Source organism: Echinops telfairi, unplaced genomic scaffold (assembly GCF_000313985.2).
Source record: "Echinops telfairi isolate 266 unplaced genomic scaffold, ASM31398v2 ScPeMD7_7468;HRSCAF=8506_1, whole genome shotgun sequence".
NCBI classification, from domain to species: domain Eukaryota; kingdom Metazoa; phylum Chordata; class Mammalia; order Afrosoricida; family Tenrecidae; genus Echinops; species Echinops telfairi.
This window is the reverse complement of record NW_022111370.1, coordinates 3,530,274-3,536,654: the sequence shown is the minus strand read 5'-3', so window position 1 is coordinate 3,536,654 and position 6,381 is coordinate 3,530,274.

Below are 6,381 nucleotides of genomic sequence, written 5' to 3'. Positions count from 1 at the left end.
CATGAACCCTTGATAATTTATAAATTATTATTTTGTCATGTCTTACACTTGGTGGGGTGGGGGATGAGAAGTTGATACCAAGGGCTCAAATAGAAAGCAAATGTTTTGAGAATGATGAGGGCAACAGATGTACAAATGCGCTTGGCACAATGGATGGATGCATGAATTGTGATGAGTTGAATGAGCCCCCAATAAAATGATTTAAAACAATGACATCCTTGCTCTTCAATCTTTTAAGGAGGTCTTGTGTGATATATTTGCATAATATAATGTGTCTTTTGTTGCTTCCATCAGCATTGGCTGTGGAACCAAGCAAGAAAAAAATCTTTGACAAGATAAATCTGTTTATCTTACATCATGATATTGCCTATTGGTCAAGTTGTGGTAACTTGTTTTCTTTCTAATTAGTTGCAATCGGTCCTGAAGGCTGGGGACCCTGATCTTCATCAGCAAGTACTCAGGTTCTCCTCACAGTCAACAAACAAGGTTGAGTCATCTGCATAGGGCAGGCTGTTCATAAGCCTTCCTCCAAGCCTGATGCCATATTCTTCTTCATATAACCCAGCTTCTCAGATGATTTGATCAGCATAGATTGGATAAGCATGGTGAAGGAATACACTCCTGGCACACAACTTTCCTGATGTTAAACCATGCAGTATTATCTTGTTCTGTTTGAATGACTGCCCCTTGAGCCAGGTGCCGGTTTCACTCAGCATAATTAATGTGTATGGTGGCTCCATTCTTTTCCATGTTATCCAAGGTTATCATACCAGATCTTGAAATGTGCTTTGGGATGATAAATGCAACTTCTTTATGCTAAGAACAATAATTTATGTACTTTTTCAAAAGAATTATGCATCAGGATTGGAGAGGGGCTCATTGACAACTTGAGATATGTACGTGACACAAACTTCTTACTGAGAGTTAAATGGATTGGAAGTACATATTGACGAAGTTTAAGACTCTGGTCAACAGCGTAGATTACAATCAGTAATATCATGATGAATAGAATAGTGTTGATATTATCGAGTATTTGCTTTTACTTGGATCTACAATAAGGGCTCATGAATGCAGTTGTCAACCTAATTATTAGCATTGGGTTATTCTTCTGCACAATCTTTAAATATTAAAGAGTAAATATATCACTTTAAAACTTTAATGCTTCTGAACCAACTATGGTAATTTCAATTATTTCATATACATGTGAAAGCTGGACAATATATGAGGAAGACCAAATAAGCCCAGGTGTATAGTCATCTTCTGAGTTATTGAAAAGCAGTGTTTACTATGAACAGGTTGCTGGTTTTGCAAAATTCTGTCCTGTGATCCTCACCTTGGTTTCTATCACCAAGACCATATTTTCCACCTACTGTTCTTTCATATTGGTTTCTAACTTCTGCGTTCCAATTACCAAAGTTTCTTCAATTGCACACGGAAGATTTTAGTAGCATGCTTCAATTTCTTCATTATTAGCTTTAGTGGTTAGTATCAATTTGAATATTATTTATACTGACTGGATTTCTTTGTATACATATACATATAGATATTCTCCTATCGCAGACTGCATTAACTTTACTTTGAGAAGGCAACTCTTCCTCGGTCGTATTTTCAGTGCCTTCTGACCCGAGGGGAACGTCCTCTGGCAATACCTCTGACCATGTTCTGCTTCTGTTCACTAGGTTTTCAGTAATTGACAATGTTTCCATGCTAACCATATGATTTTAGGTGACTGCTTCCTCTGAAGTGAACATTCTATTCCTTCTTTGTAGTCTGCCAGTTCCTCTGAAAGCTGCTCACTTTGGGTGACCCTGTTGGTATTTTAAATCCCAGTATGTGACGTAACTTTCACCAAGAGAGCAGCACCCAAGTCACAATACCATACATTGACAGACAAGTAGTGCTTCCTATCATATGCTTGCCTGGTTCCAGTGTATATTCTGAATCACACATTTTCACTGTATTGGACCTACAACTTCTACAAGTCTGTGAACAATTTCTTGATATAAATATCTTCTATTTGGAAACAAATAAAAGTCACTGGTTTTGCGCTTCTGGAGACCTTGTGTAAACAGGGCTACTACCTGTGTTTTGACTCTGTACAAGTGCAATACAAAATAGAATGGGTCATAAGTCTTGACTGAATTTATTGAAATTAAGCTGAAAAGGCAAGCTTTACATTCAAAAGAGCTATTTGATATCCAGAAAACAATCATTTGTTCGGCAATATCTTTCATGGAAATGACTGAAAGTCTATAGGAATTCAGGAGAGAATCCCTCCATAGGGAATTGTGTGCTCTGTCTTGACATCAAACTTTTAAGAATATAAATTAATTAAATGAAGTCTTGGAATACAGGCAATATATTCTGGGAGAGAAGAAAGATAAAAGCCATGGTGAAGAAGAAAAAAATAATCCAAGAAGAATGAAGGTTGAATGAAGAATCCAGCTCTTTGGAGAGGGAATATGAATGAGGGAAATAGGTAAAATTAAGAAAAACCAGAAAACCAAGAGGGGAGGTAAAGACAGAGAACAAGAGGAGCTTAGTTGAGCATGGAGGTGACATCATAAACTTGTCTTTGAACGAGTTGCAGGCAAAGATGTGGCATTCTGCTTGCATAAACATTCTCAGACTTGGGCATTCTTTATGGCAGTTCTACCCTCTCTTATAGGGTCACTATAGCACGGTGGCACTTTCATTTATTATAATTTTATATTTACTGAATACCTCTGAATTAATTTGTGAGCTTCTTTCCTCTTAACCCAAAGAAGAAGCCAAAGCAAACACCCAAGTCAAAAGTAGTATAGAATAAATAAATGAATAGTTATGGCCATTTCAATATGAAGGAAACATATAGTCTATGTTCACCTTGAATAGGAAGGCATGAACCCCAGAATGTGGGAGTGAGCGACAAGCAGAATTGTGGGCCAAGAAAGCAAGATCTGGATTTTCTTGCATGTGCTAAGTGAACATGGATTCATATTCCAAATCTTTTGTGAGAAGTTCGGTTGTGGGTTGTCAAGTTCAAAACTCAGCCTAGGCTATAGGGCTTCTGCTTCGCTTCTCATTCTCTCTGCATTTTTCCAACCAATGCCCTCTTGTATTGAAACAGGAACACAAACTTTGAAACATGTCAAGGCCTATGTGCCTTTTCTGTTAAATTCCTCATTTGGGTAAAAGATTTATGTAGACATATTTTATAGGGATAGGGCAGTTTCTCAGATCATCCTCTTTTATTACGAGAACTAGCTTTCAGGTAAAGTAGAATTACAATGTGTGAAATCAGCAAGATATTCTCAGGTACATTCAGCGGTTAGCCAGGGGTGTATTCTATAGACATTAATAATGTTACTAATAAAACCCAAACACCAAGACTTAACAGTATTTAGGTAGATAGTTTTCTCTGCGTTCTCCAAACCAGTATTGTTTTTCTCCATCTTTTAGGTTCAAACACAGTTCTCTTTTGAATTCTGGGAATGAGTTCAGGAAGATGAGCTACAAACTTGGAGTTGTGTAACTTACTTAGTTACTCATTGCCATTGGATTGATGCCGACTCTCATAGAGACCCTCTAGGCCAGTGTGGAATTGCCCCTGTAGGTTTCCAAGACTGTAACTTCTTAAGAGAGTAGAAACCCCCGTCTTTCTCCCTCTGAACAGCTGGTGGTTTAGCTTGCTCACCTTATGGTTAGCAGCTGATGTGCTTCTGTTTTTCGAGCTTTTCAGAAAACTCTTTTTCTCCAATGACTCTAGGGGAACAAGGTAATTAATTCATATTATCTTAGCTCATTTCACTGCCCAGTCTCTCTAGTTTTGTGGGAAATTTGTACATCGTTCCGACAGCACAGTATGAGAATGCACACCAGGTTAATATGGTTCAATTGTGTTGAGATAAATGACATTTTAAAAGCCTGAGAACATTATACCTGCAAGATTATTTTAAATGGCACTCCTTTCTGGATTCAAGTAGTTTCTCATTTATTTATAAGGCTGATTTTGATCATCATTTTCTGGAGGAGTCCCATCACCCCCAGATCTTTGTTCCTTTCAAACATGATGGCTTTCTTCTTTCTGTCCTATAGTGGATGTGGGTTATCTCAAGTGCTACTTCACAATTGTTTGCATTTCAGGCTAAAGGCAGATGTTTCCACTCTTAGACATACCATTCTTGTTACGAAGGGAACGTGTGAGAGGAAAACATATGATAGATATTACGTTAGGTTGGGTTCTCAAGAGAAGCAAAACCAGCGAAGCATGTTCATGTATGTATAGTGAGAGATTAATATCAAGAAATACATCACACAGTTGTAGAAATGGACCAGTCCAGTCTGGTTAAAGTCTGTGGGTCAGATGTAAGCTGAAGGCTTTTCCTCACTCCTGTAAGCAGCCGGAGCTGATGTACAGGAAGCAGGGATGTGAACCTAGTAGTTCACAGGCCGGCAGATGCCAGACTGAATGAATTCCAGATAAACTAAAGCATCCAAAGGCAGCAGTCTGCTGATGCCTTGTAGGAGTGCAAGTGATGTAAGAGGAAGTCGAAGAACAAGATGCAGGATCCAAACCCAACAGTGGAAGTCAGCTAGCTTTCACACAGTCCCTTTAGAGAGTAGGCTGTGTCCTAAAAGAAACGTCCCTCAAACATCTCATCATTAGGCTGGGACCCGATTAAGTGGATCTGCTCTCTCAATTCTCTCCTCTACTGCAGAAGACCTCTTTGGGATGTTGCAAAGCAAGAACGTTACATTTAGGCCCAATGGACTCATATGCATGTGAGAATTGGACATTAAATAAGGAAAATCAAAGAAGAACACATGCATCTGAATTGTGTTGTTAGCAAAGTTTAATGAAGGTACAGTGGACTTCCCCCCAAAAAATTATCTTGAAAAAAGTATGGTCAGAATTCTCCTTCTAGCCAAGGACGGTGCGACTCCTTATATACTTTGGACTTGTTCTTAGGAGAGACCAGTCCCGGTCAAGGACAGCATGCTTGGTAAAGCTGATGGGCAATAAGAAAGAGAAAGACTCTCCACAAGAGGGAGTGATGCAGTGGCTGCAACAATGCGCTGAAACTTCAGGACTTTTGTGAGGATGGAGCAGGGATGAGCAGTGTTCCTTTCGGTGGTACATAGGCTGCTAGGAGTCAGAACTGCCTGTTAGGTGGCACCTAACAGCGGGTGCCTGCTAGGGTGGCAGCTAACAACAATAACCATTGCACATGTAGGTGACTTTTCATGATATTTTTCTATATCATTTATAATATTTCTAATTATGATGACAAAGGCAAGGCATTGTTGCTAGAAGAGTCAAACCTGTCTGCAATAAGAAGCATGGCTCAATTAAAAAACTCACCGCCACTGAGTCAATTCTGAATCACAGCAACCCTGGAAGACAGGGTAGAACTGCCCTTGCGGCTTACCGAGACCAAGTCTTTACAGGAGTAGAAAATCTTCTCTTTTTCACAAGGAGTGACTATTAGTTTTACACTCATTAGCTTCTGGTTAGCAGCCCAATGTGTAATACATAGGTACATTATTAGAGATACATATTATTAGATATTATTATTGTAGCTGTTACGGGCTATTGGGACAGTCCTATCTCCTAACAGCCCTATGTACAACAGAATGAAACACATCTTTGCCCTACTCTATCCTCACAACAGTTGCTAGTTTCCAGCACTTTGTGGTAGCCCACTGATTCACTATCTCCTCATCTCATTGAGGGCTTCCTCTGTAACCAGCATGACGGCCTTCTCCAGGGACTGGTTCCTCTGGGGTACATGTCCAAATTATCTATCATGAAAACTCTTACACTAACACAGGAAGAGGCCAGAAAAGTGTTTTAAGCAGAGAAAATATGATTTACTTTACATCACAACAAATAAATGAATTTGAGCAAATATTCACCCCATACATCTAGAAATATCTTTAAGACAAAGGTGCCCTTTGCCCATACTGACTAACAAATACATTTGCAGGGCAGGGCTAGCAGACCCTTAGGAACAGCATCTTCTTCTGTCATCAAAGAAGGCTCGCTCATGAAACCTGGAGTCCTATGTCATGCTTATACTCAGCCTCAGACATGAATACAGGCAAACACTCCCACACCTAAGTTAGGGTATTACACATTCATACACTACCTTAGGTGTGGGAATGTTTGTGTGAATTAATGGCTGAAGCTGAAGCAGAAAGATCTGAGGCAGCCACACACTGCAGGTCACATCGGATGCTGTCCATAGATACAAACACAGTGCAAAGAGGTTCAATGGAAAGTATCATGTGGAGGAGACATGAAGGAAACTCGAATGTGAATGGCTTTTCTAATTAGATACAGATACTTTGGCAAGTACAGCAGCCTTACTGGCTTGAGGCTGCTAGATATAACCTCTG